The sequence below is a fragment of the Molossus molossus genome, unplaced genomic scaffold (assembly GCF_014108415.1).
Source record: "Molossus molossus isolate mMolMol1 unplaced genomic scaffold, mMolMol1.p scaffold_m16_p_4, whole genome shotgun sequence".
NCBI lineage: Eukaryota > Metazoa > Chordata > Mammalia > Chiroptera > Molossidae > Molossus > Molossus molossus.
In genome coordinates this window covers 73,671,468-73,688,809 of record NW_023425377.1, presented here as the reverse complement: position 1 = coordinate 73,688,809, position 17,342 = coordinate 73,671,468, and the positions used below count along the sequence as shown (strand labels likewise).

General features: G+C 44.9%; 1 pseudogene; it reads right to left on the bottom strand.

Moving 5' to 3' along the window:
• Positions 1 to 15,308: 15,308 nt before the first annotated feature.
• Positions 15,309 to 16,771, bottom strand: LOC118643868 (annotated as a pseudogene).
• Between the last annotated feature and the right edge of the window lie 571 nt (positions 16,772 to 17,342).

Here is a 17,342-nt window from a genome sequence, read left to right as displayed (position 1 = left end):
TCCTCACTAACAGTGCACAGAGCTTGGATTTCTCCACATTGTTGCCAACACTTGTTATTTTATGTTTTCTTTATTATTATAATTATTGTTCTTGTTAATATTCACCCAAGGTATTATTTCCATTGATTTTTAGAGAGAGTGGAAGGAAGAAGGGAGAGAGAGAGAGAAACATCGATATGAGACACAGTGCTTGGTTGCCTCCCGCAGGTGCCCCAACTGGGGCCAGGAAATGAACCTGCAACCCAGATACATGCCCTTGACTGAGAATCAAACCAAGGCCCTTTGGTCCATGGACTGACGCTCTAACCTCTGAGCCACGCTGGCCAGGGCTTTTCTGTTTTCTTTTTTTGTTTGTGGTACGTGCCCCTAGCAGGAACGAACCCGGGACTCTCTGGTCCGCAGGCCAACACTCAGCTGCTGAGCCAAACTGGCCAGGCTCTGTTTTCTTCATAGTAGCCATCTTTATGGGTGTGAGGTGAGAGTCGCTTCCCAGTGTTGAGTCTCCTTCTGCCTTCCTAGAAGTACGTCTCGGGTTTATAAAGTCATTAGAAGAACCAGGGAGAAGTAACAGCCAGAGAAACCCAGGACAGTGGAACCCTTCCCCTGGGAGAAGCAGAGGCACTCAGGCCCTGCCTACTGTGCCTTTCCCAAGGTTACCCTGCAGATGGGAGCACAAGTGCAGGTGAGGTTCAAAGAACCCCAGCTCCAGTAGAGACAGGTTCTTGTTTCTCCAGTTCAGGGTTGGACAACCTGTTCTGCCACAATCACAAATGCCTCTCCCAGGCTTAATTTGCACTGCAAATGAGGTCAGTGGAAGAAAGGTAGGAGAAAGTACAAGAGAAGCAAAGAGGAGGCTGATGTAAAGGGCCCAGTGGGACAGCCACTTGGCTCTGTCACACCCAGGCCTGCTGCAGGGTCTGCACAAACCCTGGGGCCGAGGTGACAAGTGACTCCTGCTATGACCCTCCCATGACAGGTGAATGTAAAAGAATGGTTAGAAGCTATCCAAATCAGTGCTTCTCAGTGGGGGCAATTTGCCTTCTAAGGAACATTTGGTCATGTCTAGAGACATTTTCCGGTGGTCACAACCCTGGGTTGGGAGGGTGGAAAGTGTTGTTTTTTATTTTATTTTATTTTATAGCAAATATTTTTATTTCAAAAAATATTGAAGGCATCCTAAAACCTTAAACAGGGTCTGGACACGTCAACCTACAGAACAGACAAATAAACTTACAAATCTGTACCCCTTTGGGGTTCGAACTGGATGTTGGACATTGGAGGGAGGGTGTCCTTTATCACATAGAGTCTCTGAAGTCATATAAATATAGAATACTTAAGAATAGTGGAGCGCTGGCCAGTTTGGCTCAGCGGTTAGAGCGTCGGCCTGCGGTCCGGAGAGACCCGGGTTCGGTTCCCGCTAAGGGCGCGTACTTCGGTTGCAGTTTGTCCCCGGCCCTGGTTGGTCGTGCGGGTGGCAGCCACTCGATGTGTCCCTTCACGTCGATGTTTCTCTCTCTCCCTTCCTCTCTCTCCCTCCCACTCTATCTGTACAAAAAATGGAAAAATGTCCTCGGGTGAGGATAAAAAAAAAAAAAAAAAAAAAAAGAATAGTGGATTAGGCCCTGGTCGGTTTGGCTCAGCAGTTAGAGTATCGGCCTGTGGTTCCGAGAGACCCGGGTTCGGTTCCTGCTAAGGGCACGTACCTCGGTTACAGTTTGTCCCTGGTTGGGTCATGCGGGAGTCAACCACTCGATGTGTCCCTTTCACGTTGATGTTTCTCTGTCTCTCTCTCTCCCCCTCCCACTCTATCTAAACAAAAAATGGAAAAATGTCCTCGAGTGAGGATAAAAAAAAAAAGAATAGTGGATTAATATTAAATACTAGTCACTGAATTCATGCAACTTAATTTGTTTTGCAGACTGATCAAGTCTATACATCAACTCCCAGTTGGCCCAGCCTCTGTCCTCAAGTCAGTATATGGACATCTGTATATGGTGGGAGTTTCAGAGGGCTAGCAGGGGAGGATAATCCCTACTCTTGGACTCCCAGCTGGAGGCTGGAGGGCCCTGCTGTGGCTGAGGCTACTGCCTCCCCTTCCCATTCTTGGCCTTTTTTTCTTTACATTCAATATTATTTTGTATTAGTTTCAGGTGTACCCATCTTTGGTCTTTTAATCAATCAGTGGGGTCTTGCTGGTGGGGACCTGGGTAGTTGTAGAGAGTGGACATGAAGGAGACGAATGTAAACCCAATTCTCTCTCCTTCACTGGCCCACACCATCATCTTAGCAGCTGCCAGAGAGTGGGATGGTCAGTTACAGTGAGGGTCAAAAAGAAGAGAAAAAACAGGAAGCCAGGACATTGGACCTCTTCCCACAGGGAGCTTCTACAGAAGGACAGACAAAGGCCCAAGCCCCAAGGTGGCACCTGCTCTGGCCTCAGTGCTGACCAGTGATGGATAGAGTCCAGGGTTGCTGCTCAGCAGTCTGCAGTCACAGGATGGTTTCCATAGCAGAGGATTATTTGACTCAGAATGTCAATGACACTGTGGTTGAGAACCCTGGCTTAGATTGTCTTCTAACAAACCCTTGAAAAAGTGACTTCAATATGGGCCAAACCCTAACATACACCTCCTGGTGATTTTCCCCACACAGAAGAGGGAGAAGTGCTTCATTTTAGACGTTTTCTTTTCATACTCCCTGTAGCTGGCTTCACCCAGGCAAAGGAGAGAAAACAGAACTCCTCTTGCAGCCCTGGGAATGAAAATTGAATTAGTCGGTATGCCCATGTCACAGTCGTCCAGAAAGTGTCCAGTGAACACAGTGTCCTGTGCCCATGTTCTAGTTTATTTTGGTGATATAATGGTTAATTTTATGTGTCACTGGCCTACAGTGTCAAAATATTTGATCAAACATTATTCTGGGTGTTTCTGTGAGGGTGTTTTTGGATGAGATTCACATTGAAATCAGTAGACTTTTATTTTTTCTTTTTAAATGTATCTTTATTGTTGAGTGTATTATAGATGTCCCTACTTTTTTCTCCCCTTGACCCCCTTCTCTCCACTCCTGCCTGCCTCCTGCCTTCCCTACAGTATTGTCTGTGTCTATTGGTTATGCATATAAGTTCTTTGGTTTCTCTCTTCCTGCCCCACCTCCCCCCTTCTTTTTGAGGTTCATCAGTCTAACAAGCAATTTGTACTTCTTAAAAAAAATTGTTTTTCCTTTATTGATTTTAGAGAGAGAGGAAGTGAAAGGGAGAGAGAGATAGAAACATCGATGAGAGAGAACATCGATTGACCGCCTACTGCATGCCCCCCACTGGGGATTGGGCCCACAACCTGGCCACGTGCCCTGACCAGGAATTGAACCAGCGACTTCTTGGTGCATGGGTCAACGCTCAACCACTGAGCCACACCGGCCAGACCAATTTGTACTTCTTAATCCCTTCATCTTTTTCACCCATTTCCCCAACCCCCCTCCCATCTGGCAACCAACAAAAAGTTTTCTCTATCTATGAGTCTATTTCTGTTCTGCTTGCTCATTTTGTTTGTAGATTCAATTGTCGATAGGTATGTATTTATTGCCATTTTATTGTTCATATTTTATTTTTATTTTTTTTTAATCCTCACCCAAGGACAGTTTCTTTGCTTTTATCTTCAGATACAACAGGAGGGAGAGAGGGGGGAACAGAGAGAAACATCGACATAAGTGAGACACATCGACTGGTTGCCACCCACACGACCCCAACCAGGGCTGGGGACAAACTGCAACCGAGGTACATGCCCTTAGCAGTAAATGAACCTGGGACTATCTGGTCTGCAGGCTGATGCTTTAACCACTGAGCTAAATCATCCAGGGCTATTGTTCATATTTTTTATCTTCTTCTTCTTCAAGAAGACCTGTCAACATTTCACATAGTCTGGTTTGGTGGTGCCGAGCTGGTGTGGCTAAGTGGTTGGCCATTAATTCTAAATGATAGCTTTGCAGGATACAGTAATCTTGGTTGTAGGTCCTTGCTTTTCATCACTTTATATTTCTTGCCACTCCTTTCTGGCCTGCAAAGTTTTTGAGAAATCATCTGACAGTCTTATGGGAGCTCCATGGTAGGTAACTAATTGCTTTTCTCTTGCTGCTTTTAAGATTCTCTCTTTGTCTTTAACCTGTTGCATTTTGATGATGATGTGTTTTGGTGTGGAATTCTTTGGGTTCATCTTGTTTGGGACTCTCTGTGCTTCCTGGACTTGCATGTCTCTTTCCTTCCCCAAGTTAGGGAAGTTGTCATTATTTTTTCAAATAGGGTTCCAATTTTTTGCTTTCTCTCTTCTCCTTCTGACACTCCCATAATGCAAATGTTGGTATGCTTGAAGTTGTCCCACAGGCTCCTTATACTATCCTCATTTTTTTGGATTATTTTTTCTTTTTGCTGTTCTGATTGAGTGTTTTTTGCTTCCTTATATTCCAAATCGATGGCCTGATTCTTGGATTTACGTACTCTACTATTGAATCTGTGTAAATTATTCTTTATTTCAGTTATTCCTTCATTTCTGACTGCTCCTTTTTTGTGGTCTTGAGGCCCTCACTAAATTCGCTGAGGTTCTCACTAAGTTTATTGAGCATCCTTATAAGCAGTATTTTGAACTCAGCATCTGTTAGGTTGCTTATCTCCATTTCTCTTAGTTCTTTTCCTGGAGATTTTTTCTGTTCTTTCATTTGAGACCTGTTTCTTTGTCTCCTCATTTTGGCTTCCTTCCTGTGTTTGTTTCTATGTATTACGAAACAGGAGGTATGGAGCTAGCTGAGACCAGATGCTGCTCATTTGAAAGAATTTAGGAAAACCTGAAGCAGGATCCAAGACAGGCCAATCCTATGGTTAAGCAACTGGCAACAGCTTGGGTGGGCCTGAAAGTTGGATAGGTCGGGGCAACCAGTAATAGCCAGGTTGCTGGAGTCCCAGATATGGCGGCTGTCTGCCACCCCAGGGAAGGGCTCACCAAAGCAACAAAGAACACTGACAGCACGTTTGTCCTGGAGAAAGCCCCCTCTCCAGCCCTCGCTCCAATGCCAAACAGCTCAGTTCTTCCCTGTATGTCTCTGGCGCCCTTGAGCTGCCTCCCCTCCAAGCTTAGAGGGAGTGAGTATGATAAGTCCATGCGTGGGCCCTTTAAGAGGAGCTGCCTGAGGCTCCAGCCACCTCAGCCTCCCTGAGCCTCAGTTCCCGCTGGTTTTTCCAGCCAGAAGTTATGGGGACTTCTCTTCCTGGCACTGGAACCCTGAGCGGGGCACCTGGTGTGGGACGGGGACCCCCCCCCCTCAGTCCTCAGGAAGGACCTTCCCAGCCGAGGTGTCCTCCTGATTTTTATCCGCCACACGTGGGTGTGGGACCAGCCTGTCCGCCTCCGCCCCTCCTACCAGTCTCGATGTGGCTGCTTCTTTAATTCTGTACTTGTAGGACTTCCATTCAGTTTGATTTCAGGTGGTTTTGAATGGTGGTTGTTCTGTAGTTTAGTTGTAACTTTGATGTGATTGTGGGAGGACGCGATACCGCGTTTACCTACACTGCCATCTTGATCGGAAGTCTTCGATGGCTGCTTCTTGTGGGCTTTGAGGTGTCCAGGAAAAGTCAAGTTGTGAACCAAGGCTGGCTGCTTCTAGTGCCAGGCCTTGGAACACTTGCTGAGAGGTATGAGGCTCACTGAGGCCAGATGCTGCTTGTTTGAGAGAAATCTGAAGCAGGAGCTAAAACAGGCCAATCCTATGGTAAAGCCACTGGAAACAGCTTGGGTGGGCCTGAATGTTGGGTGGGGCGGGGCCTCAGGGAATCACCAGGGTGAGGAAAACAGTGTGAGCCAGGTTGCTGGAGTCTTAGATATGGTGCTGGTCTGCCGGTCCTGTGGGGGAAGGGCTCACCAAAGAAACAAGGGCCTCCGACAGGTCTGTCTGGGAAAAAGCTGTCTTTCCAGCCCTTGTCCCAATGCCAAACAACTCAGATCTTCCCCTATGTCTCCGGTGCCTTTCAGGCTGCCCAGAAGGAGCGAGTCTGAGTAAGTCTGTGCAAGAGCCCTTTAAGAGCAAGATTGATCCTTAAAATCAATCTTGCCTGTGGCTCCAGCAGTCTCAACCTCTCTCAGCCTACGTTCCTGCTGACTTTTCCAGCCAGGAGTGATGGGGATTTCTCGTCCTGGTACTGGAACCCTGAGATGGGTGCCTGGTGTGGGACAGGGACCCTTCACTCCTCAGGGAGGACCTTCCCAGCCGAGGTATCCTCCTGATTGTTATCCACCATGCGTGGGTGTGGGACCAGCCTGTCCATGCCTCCACCCCTCCTACCAGTCTCGATGCGGCTTCTTCTTTAATTTTGTAGTTGTAGGACTTCCATTCAGCTCACTTTGGGGCAGTTCTGAAGGAGGTTTGTTCTGTAGTTTAGTTGTAATTTTGGTGTGAAATCAGTAGACTTTTAGTAAAGATGATTGCTGTTCATAATGTGGGTGGGCTTCATGCAATGAGTTGAAGGCCTAATAGATCAAAAGTAGGAACTTCCTGAACAGGAGGGAATTCTGCCAGTAGGCAGACAGGCTGGGCCTGAGCTGCAGTATAAGCTCTTCCTTCACCTTCAGATTTTGGACTTGCCAGCCTCCATAATCACTAGAACCAATCCTTAAAATCAATCTTGTATTACTCTGCTCAGGCTAACTATAACACCGCAAACTGGGTGATTTCAAAACAGAAATGTATTTGTCACAGTTATGGAGGCTGGGAAGTCCTGGATCTAAGTGCCAGAAAATTCACTTTTTTAGTGAGGGCTCTCTTCCTGATAGATGGCCACCTTCTCATTGTGTCCTCACATTACAGAGAGAGAGGAAGGACAGAGGGAGGGAGGGAGGGAAGGAGAGACACAGAGAATATAAATATGAGATTGCTCTCCAGTGTCTCTCTCTCTCTTTTTTTTTTATCCTCACCTGAGGAATTTTTTTTGCATCTATCTTCAGATAGAGTGGGAGGGAGAGAGAGAGGAAGAGAAAGAGAGAAACATCGATGTGAGAGAGACACATCGAATGGTTGCTACCCACACGACCCAAACTGCAACCGAGGTATGTGCTCTTAGTGGAAACTGAACCCGGGACTCTCTGGTCCACAGGCCAATGGTCTAACCACTGAGCAAATTGGCCAGGGCCAGTGTCTCTCTCTCTCTCTCTTTTTTTTTTATCCTCACCCAAGGACATTTTTCCATTTTCTTGTTCAGGTAGAGTGGGAGGGAGAGAGAGGAAGAGAGAGAGAGAGAGAGAGAAACATCGATGTGAAAGGGACACATCAAGTGGCTGCCACCCGCACTACCAACCAGGGCCGGGGACAAACTGCAACCGAGGTACGCGCCCTTAGCGGGAACCGAACCCGGGACCGCAGGCTGATGCTCTAACCGCTGAGCCAAACTGGCCAGGGCCAGTGTCTCTTTTTATAAGGACACTAATCCTATCAGATGGAGGCCCTACCCTTATGACCTCATATAACTTTAATTACCTTTTTACAGGCCCAGTCTCCAGATATAGTCACACTGGGGGTTGGGGCCTCTACATATAAATTTGGGGGGACACAGTTCCATCTACAGTAAGTTTTTTTTTTTTTTTTTCGGTAAAAAGAGAAGAGAGAAGTTTTTTTAAATCCTCACTCAAGAATATTTTTACATTTATCTTCAGACAGAGAGAGAGAGAGAGAGAGAGAAACATCAGTGTGAGAGACACATCAATTGGTTGCCACCGGCATGACCCCAACCGAGGTCGGGGATGAACTGCAACCAAAGGTACATGCTCTCGGCCAGAATTGAACCTGGGACTCTTTGATCCATGGGTCGACATTCTACTGCTGAGCCAAACCAGCCAGGGCCACAGTAAGCCTTTGTCCATGTGTACAACCTATTGGTTGTTTCTCTGGAGAACACTTACTAGTAATAGTAGATATGAGACCTTCTAAATCAGTGATTCTCAACTTTCCTAATGCTGCGACCGTTTAATACAGTTCCTTATGTTGTGGTGCTCCCCAACCATAAAATTATTTTTGTTCCTACTTCATAACTATAATTTTGCTACTGTTATATCTTAGGTGACCCCTGTGAAAGGGTCATTCGACCCCCAAAGGGGTCGTGACCCACAGGTTGAGAACCGCTGTTCTAAATAAACCAATAAGCACTGTTTGTCACAGAACACTAAGCATAAGTGACAACAATCACCTAGGTGTCCCCTCCCTTCCTTGGCTTCACAACTGCAGGCAGCCTACTCCCGCCCCATGTCTCGCTCTGCACTCCCCTTCGCTCCTGTCAGTTGCAGCAGGCAGAATGCAGTGATGAGTGCACTGGTTCAGGGCATGAGCCTGAGTCCACGTGCCCTGCTGTGAATAAGCCATTTCTGCTAGGATTGTTTTGACTCTGGGCAGATTATTAACCCTCTCTGTGCCTCAGTTCCAACTATAACACAAGGATGATAGTAGGAGATACAACTCCTACTTGGTGAGGATCATGTATATATATGAGTACATATAGTTTTTATTTATTATTTATTTAGTCTCATTAAACTTTGTTTTAATGGATCTCAAGATTCTGTGACAGATTTTTGGTCAAGTTGTTTCCATTAAAAAGTACTGATTTTTGCCTGGTTGGTGTGGCTCAGTGGTTGAGCATCTACCCACTGAGGTCACTGGTTCGATTCCTAGTCAGGGCACATGCTCAGGTTGTGGGCCAAATCCCCAGTGAGAGGCATGCAAGAGGCGGCCAATTGATGTTCTCTCTCATCGATGTTTTATCTCTCTCTCCCTCTCCCCTTATTCTCTCTCTGAAATCAATTTAAAAAAAGAAAAAAAGGCCCTGGCCCGTTTGGCTCAGCGGTTAGAGCGTCGGCCTGCGGTCCGGAGAGACCCGGGTTCGGTTCCCGCTAAGGGCACGTACTTCGGTTGCAGTTTGTCCCCGGCCCTGGTTGGTCGTGCGGGTGGCAGCCACTTGATGTGTTCCTTCACGTCGATGTTTCTCTCTCTCTCTCCCTTCCTCTCTCTCCCTCTCACTCTATCTGTACAAAAAAATGGAAAAATATCCTCGGGTGAGGATAAAAAAAAAAAAGAAAAGAAAAAAAATTAAAAGAAAAAAAAAGTAAAACAAAAAACTGTACTGATTTTAGCCTGGTTGGTTTGGCTCAGTGGTTGAGCACCTACCCATGCACCAAGAGGTTGCAGGTTTGTTTCCTGGTCAGGACACATGCCCAGGTTGTGGGCTCAGTTCCCGGGGAGGGGGGGTATGCAGTAGGTGGCCAATCGATGTTCTCTCTCATCAATGTTTCTATCTGTCTCTCCCTTTCCCTTCCTTTCTCTAAAAATCAATGAAGAGCCCTGGCCAGTTTGGCTCAGTGGTAGAGCATCGGCCTGTGGACCAATGAGTCCTGGATTTGACTCCGGACAGGTGCATGTACCTTGCTTGTGGTTTGTCCCCAGCCCTGGTCAGGGTCGTGCAGGAGGCATCCAGTAGATGTGTCTCTCTCATTGATGTTTCTCTCTCTCTCCCTTTCTCTCCCTCTTTCTCCCTCCCACTCTATCTGAAGATAAATAGAAAAATGTCCTCGAGTGAGGATTAAACAAAAAAATCAACGAAGAAAAAACATTTTTTTAAGTACTGATTTTAAAAACTAATAATTTAAAAAATATTTATAAAACCCAAATGGTCCACAAAACATTCTCCTTTCCCCCTGAAGGTTTTACAATGAATAGTACATGTAGTTTTAAAATGAAAAATCAGTCTGGGGAGGGGGTAGGAACTAAATCTAAGTTGAGTCCTTATGTAGTAAGCCAGGGAGGGAGACAGAGAGCATTCAGGCTGAGGAATCACGTGCAAATGTCAGGGGACCTGCAGTTAGGGGTGCAGGGCTGCTGTTTTGAAGCTGGTAGAGGAAGAACCAGAATGGGGAGGTCTGGAGGGGAGCCATATTAAGAAGTTGGGGCCTCATTTTGAGCCATTCAGGATTTATTCAAAGTAATTAGGTAATATAGGCACTCAGCCCCAAAGTATGTTGGAGTCTCCCTTCCCACATAGATCATCACTCTTCCTAGGGACCAGGCCAGAGGAGTGCCTCCTGATATGTGATCCAAGACAAGCTTCTTAACCTCTGGGCTCAGCTGCCTCACTGGTGAAAAGGGATTGTCAAGATGTCATCTGCTCTGGCCGGTTTGGCTCAGTGGTTAGAGTGTCGCCCATGGGCCAAAGAGTCGCAGGTTCAACTCCGGTCAAGGGCACGTACGTTGGTTTCGGTTTGTCTCTGGCCCTGGTCGGGGTCATGCAGCAAGCAATCAGTTGATGTATCTCTCTCACATCGATGTTTCTGTGTCTTTCTCTCCCCCTCCCTTCCACTCTATCTGAGGATGAATAGAAAAATATCTTCGAGTGAGGATTAAAAAAAAAAAAAAAAAGATGTCATCCCCTAGCATAGCTGTCTCTGTCTAGCAGTGATGGCATCACCTGGGAGCTTGCTAGCAATGCAGGTCCCCAGGCCCAGCCCTAGATCTGCTGAATTGGATGCTCTGAATTGGGGCCCACTGATCTCTGTGTTAATAGGCCTTCGAGGGGATTCTGATAACCACATCAAAAAAAAAAAAGTATTTTCCAGCACACATTTAAATTTAGAGTTTATAAGTCATTTTAAAACTAATAACATGGCTACATTGGCCTATGCAGCTCAGTTGAGCGTCCTGTGCATTGTAAGGTCACCGGTTCAATTCCCAGTCAGGCACATACTCATGTTGTGGGTTTGATCCCTGGTCAGGGTACATACAGGAGGCAACCAGTCTCTCTCTCTCTCTCTCTCTCTCTTCCCCTCTGCTCCCTGTCTCTCTAAAGTCAATAAAAACATATTTTTTAAAAGACTGTTTAAAAAAAATTAATAACATGGCTACAATAGGTGAGAATACCTTGTTGAAAGTATCCCCACCTTTCTCTGAGAATTGACAACCAGGTTGGGTATGTCCTGGAGCCTGTGGATCTGTGCCACCGAAAGCATTGCTTCCTTAGTTGTTCACAGGCTTTCTGGGCAATGAGACTCACCTGGAGCACTTTTTATTAACAAATTCTGGAGTCTTCCAAGAGGGTCTCAGAATCTCCAGATTTTCCAGGCTTGTGGGTGTTTTTTTTTTACATTTTATTTTAAATTAATTATTTTTTAAATGTTTATTTATTAATTTTAGAGAGAGAGGAAGGGGGAGAGAGAGAGAGAAAAAAACACTGATTTGTTGTTCCACTTATTAATGGTTAACCTTGTATGTACTCTGATGGGAGATTAAACCCGGAACCTTGGTATATTGTGACAATGCTCTAACCAACTGGGCTACCTGGCCAGGGCTCCAGGCATGTGTTTTGTACAAGCCCTCTCAGCAGTTCATCTACCTAGCAAATTTGGGGAGTGGTGCACAAGCTATTGTTCTTTTTCTGTATATTTCCCAGCACAAAACATCCACCAGGGCAGAGTTGTTTTACAGTACATATGAATAAACCAAGTAACAAATTAAGTTACTTGGTGAATTGTCTTGCTAGCCAATGTGACTGTAGCTCTCATAAAGGAGGCCCTCTTTCTTTTTCTTTTTTTTTTTTTTTATCCTCACCTGAGGACATTTTTCCATTTTTTTTTTTGTTCAGGCAGAGCGGGAGGGAGAGAGAGGAAGAGAGAGAGAGAGAGAAACATCGACGTGAAAGGGACACATCGAGTGGCTGCACGACCAACCAGGGCCGGGGACAAACTGCAACCGAGGTACATGCCCTTAGCGGGAACAGAACCCGGGTCTCTCTGGACCGCAGGCCGACGCTCTAACCGCTGAGCCAAACGGGCCAGGGCAGGAGGCCCTCTTTCAATTTAAGTTTTTTCTAGCAACTAAGGTATTATTATAACAGATGAGGGACACAACATATCTTTTTTTTATCCTCTACCCGAGGACGTTTTTTCATTTTTTGTTCAGATAGAGTGGGAGGGAGAGAGAGAAAGAGAGAGAGAGAGAAACATCGACGTGAAAGGGACACATCGAGTGGCTGCCACCCGCACGACCAACCAGGCCGGGTACAAACTGCAACTGAGGTACACGCCCTTAGTGGGAACTGAACCCAGATCTCTCTGGACTGCAGGCCGACGCTCTAACCGCTGAGCAAAACCAGCCAGGGCAACCCAACATATCAACTGCATCACTGATAAGTGGATGCATCTCCCTCAACCTGCTCATCTATTCATTTACCCAAATTCATATGAGCTCCGAAAGCCAAGTGAATTAAATAACCAATTGTTACACACAGCTCGTGGTACCAAAGATGGGGTGGTGCGTTCTACAGACTTCAGAATCTTGTGCATTCTTCTTACGACCAAGGAGGGAAAGTGATGCAGACTTTAAACTGTTCCCATGTCCTGAATGAGCTGGAAAGGAGGGGAAGCTGAGTGCACTGACCAGATCTTATTGTTACTCCTGCAGCTTCTTCAGGGGTAAATACCCAAAAAAGAACACTAGGGGTGTGATTTTACACACACACACACACACACACACGCGCGCGCGCGCACGCACACTCGCACTCTCACACAAGAGCAGGAGAGACCAAACATGCCCAAATACAGCAGGCAAGTTTTCCCTGTAAATGTTATCATCCTGCCCTGGCTGGTGTGGCTCAGTTGGTTGGAGTGTCATCCTCTCCACTGGAGGGTTGTAGGTTCGATTCCTGGTTGGGGCACATACCCAGGTTGTGGGTTTGATTCCTGTTGGGAGGCAACCGTTTGATCTTTCTCACATCAATGTTTCTCTCTCTCTCCCACTCCCTTCTTCTCTAAAATCAATTTTTTAAAAAACGCACATAGCCCAGCTGGTATGCCTCAGTGGTTGAGTGTCGACTCATGCACCAACAGGTTGCCAGTTTGATTCCTGGTGGGCTCAATCCCCAGTGGGGGGCATGCAGCAGGCATGAGATAGATTCTTCATATACTTCATCAGTTTCTCCCAATGGTAACTTTTTCCCTCCTTTTTTTATTGTGGTAAAATATACATAAAATTTACCATTTTAAGTGTACAGTTTAATGACATTAGGTACACGTACATTATTGTGCAAACATCCCTGCTGTCCATCTCCAGAACTTTTTCATCTTTCCAAACTAACAATCTGTCCCCATTAAATAATAATTCCACATCACTTTACCCCAACCTCTATTCTACTTTCTGTCTCTACTTGCCCATTCTTGGTACCTAATCTAAGTGGAATTGCCCAGTATTTGTCATTGTGTGTCACGCTTATTTCCCGAGCGTAATGGCCTCAAGGTTCATCCATGTTGTAGCATGTGTCCGAATTTCCTTCCCTTTCAATGCTGAATGATATACCATGGTATGAATGGACCACATTTTGTTTATCCATTCATCTGTCAATGGACAGTGGGGTTCCTTCCATATCTTGTCTATTGCAACTAATGCTTGAGTGGGTGTACAATTATTTGTTTGAGTTCCCAGTGGTAATCTTGCAAAATTTCCACCCCACAGCTTTATTGAGATATAACAGCCAGGATATTGACATTGATACAATTTTCTGATTTTATTCAGATTTTCTCAGGTTTACTTGCACTCATTTGTGTATGTGTATTTGTGTGTATTAAGTTCCATACAATTTTAACATGTGTGGGTTTATGTATCCATCACCACAGTCAAGATACCAAAGAGTTCCAATGGCACAAATATCTCTAGTTATGCCTTTTCATAACCCACCTGCCTCCTAGAAACTGCTAATCTGTCCTTCATCTAAAAAATGGTACCATTTTAGCCCAGTCGGTGTGGCTCAGTGGATTGAGAGTCATCCAATGGACTGAGAGGTTGCAGTTCAATTCCCTGTCAGGGCACATGCCTGGCTTGCGGGCTTGATCCCTAGTAGGGGATGTGCAGGAGGCAAGGTCCCAGTTCGATTCTCAGTCAGGGCACATGCCGATTATTGTTTATCTCACACATTAATGTTTCTATTTCTCTCTCCCTTCCTCTCTCTCTAAAAAATCAATAAAACCATATTTTTAAAAAGTGGTACTGTTCCAAAAATATTATATAAATAAAATCAAATAGTATGTGAGATTTTTGAGAATGACTTTGTTTTGCTCAGCATAATATTCTGGGTATTCATTCATCTGGGTTGTTGCATGAATCAATAGTTCATTCCCTTTTATTGCTGAGTAGTATTTCACAGTATAGATGGGCCAGTTTGTTTAACCATTCACCTTCATGAAGGACACTTGGCCTGGTTCCAGTTTTTGTCTATTACAGATAAAGCTACTATGAACATTCATGCACAGTTTCTGCATAAAAATACATTTTCATTTCTGTAGGAGAAAATCCCAGGAATGTTATTATTGGGTCTATGATAGTTGTCTATTTAGTTTCTTCTGAAATTGCCAAATTGTTTTCCAGAGTGGCTGTACCTCTTACATCTCCATCTGCAATGTATTCACACACAGTCCAATGTATTTCAGTTTTTTCACGTCTTCATCAGCATTTGTTGTTGTCATTAATTTTTTATTTATTTTTATTTATTGATTTTTAGAGAGGAAGGGAACAAGTGAGAGCGAGAGAGAGACATTGACTTATTGTCCCATTTATTTGTGCACTCATTGGTTGATTCTTGGATGTTCCATGACTGGGGATGGAACCCACAACTTTGGCGTATTGAGACAACTCTCTAACCAACTGAGCTACACAACCAGGGTGTTGTCACTTATTTTTATTTTTTAATTTTTTAAGATACCAAGGTATTGCCCTGGCCGGTTTGGCTCAGTGATTGGAGCATTGGCCTGTGGACTAGAGAGTCCCGGGTTTGGTTCCCGCAAGGGGCATGTACCAAAAAAAAAAAAAAAAAAAGATACCAAGGTATTCAGTTTATTTGGATCTTATACTTAAACATATTAAAACTTACAAAGCCTGAGATAAGCAAGCAACAGGTAGTAAGATCACAATTTAGCATTCTAACATTTTCACATGGTATCATTGACTATGAAATGCAAAAAAGATGATAAATGTTTAAGTGGAATGATCTCTAAAAATTACACTAGTGTGACCAAATGAGATGATCATATACTGTGGAAGACTGCAGAACATGAAGAAGTACAGAGAGCTGTTCTCCAGAGCTTTAAACCTTACTTGACCCATCATTGTACAGGGGGAAAAAGAAAAGTAATAGATTAGAAGACTCTACATGTAGATTAAACAAATTCTAATTAAAATATCTTAAGACTATTTTAGATGTTTATTTGATATTGGAAAGATGGTCAAATATCATAAAGTACTTATCTTCATCACAAAAATCCATATATTAAGGATTTACACAATCCGGGGTGGGGGGAGTCTAGGACCATTCTATTTGCCTGAGCAAGTAAATTTCTAAAAACCTCTCCAAAGTCTTGACTAGAGGCATCATACTCTGCAATGAAAAGCTTGAGTTCTTCAACACACCGCTCACCTATTTCATGTAAATTCTGTCTCAATACAAACTGTATGGACTTTTCTGATAAAGGATCTTTTTCGATCAGCATTTTCACAACCATCCCGAAAGTTTTACAGTCTTGTCAGTTAACCTGTTCTATCTCTTTGGTTTTTGATGCTATTGCTTTAGAGCGACTGTTAAGCTGACTGTCTTCAAATAACTCTATGCCGTCTGTTTCATCTGACTCAGGTTCTTCTGGCTGGCCAATGAACAATGGTGCTGTAGATCCTGCCTTGTACTAAGAAATTTCAGGTAAGTTACTTTCATCTGCCTTCTCTAGTTTTTCAGCAGCCCACCTGCTTGCAGCTTCAGCAAGTTCCTTTTGAGTTAGCTTACTGGGTTTGTCTAACATCTTTGATGAAGGAATGATTGAAGAATTTGAGGGTGAAGTGTCTATTGATGTTTTCAAAGACTGAACAGGTCTCTCTTTACCTCTTTCTGGCTTTCCTTCATTCTGCTGTTTGTAGGAAGGATTAGCACGCACGGGTTTTCTATGTTGAGAGTGATGGAAAGAGTATGTTTTGCTTCCTTCTGGAGAGTAGCTTCTACTACTGACACTGGAGCCAGATCTGCTGTGTGGAAAATCCTTTCTGCCCACAGGTGAGTCTCTTAAAAAAGAAGTTTCTCTTTTATGAGGAGACCGGTCTCTCACATAATGGGAAGCATGGATACTTTTTCTTCTAAAGCCATCTCTCATGTCCCTGTATTCAGGCTGATGACTTCCAGAATGATTATCTCTTGTCCACTTATGGGCAGATTCATCTCTTCTGAGAGGTGGACCACTTGTTCAATCATGAGAAAAACTGCGGCCCTCCTCATAGTCTCCGTAATCAACTTGACTATAAAGTCTATTGTAGCTTCCTTCAACCAGTCTGCCTAGCAATGGTGGTTTCTTTGGCACAATATTAACTACTGTATGGTAGCTATTACTGGGGTGATTTCAAGGAGGTGCTCATTCTCTCTCTTTCTTTTTTTTAAATCCTCACATGAGGACATTTTTCTACTTTTTGTTCAGATAGAATGGGAGGAAGAGAGAGAGAGAGAAACATTGATATGAAAGGGACACCTTGAGTGGTTGCCACCCGCATGACCCAACCAGGGCTGGGCATAAACTGCAAACGAGGTACGTGCCCTTAGCGGGAACCGAACCCAGGTCTCTCTGGACTGCAGGTTGATGCTCTAACTGCTGAACCAAACCGGCCAGGGTGGTGCTCATTCTCTTGGAAGCCTTTCACAGTCATGTTGCCCCTCAGAACACATTTCATCTCTTCTGTAAGTCAATCTTGGGCAGTAACCAAGGATAATGGGGATGTGAAGCACGGTAGATTTGGCTGGCCACAAGTTTGCTAAGAGAATTAGTCCCAGCGGTCCCCTGGTGGACACGAGGCATTCAGGCCTCTCAAAATTCAGCTGTATCCTGCCCTGGCCAGTTTGGCTCAGCAGTTAGAGCGTCGGCCCGTGGAACAAAAAGTCGTGGATTCACTTCTGGTTAAGGGCACATACCCTGGTTGCGGTTTGGTCACTGGCCCTGGTCAGGATCATGCGGGAGGCCACCAGTCGTTGTTTCTCTCTCACATTGATGTTTCTCTCCCTCCCTCCCTCCTACTCTATCTAAAGATTAATAGAAAAAAATATCCTCAGGAGAGGAATTTAAAAAAATTCAGCTGTGACCTGGTTGTATTGCACTTCAGTCTCTCTGTAAGGCATCGGCTTCAGTCTGGGTTGTGTAGGCTCCAGGAAAGGCTCTGGGTTCCAGGCTGCTGGCACGTAGCCTCCCATGGAGGGGTTAGAGGCCGGGTCTGTGTGTGCAACTTTGGGCTGTGAGGAGACTCCGTTGTCACTTATT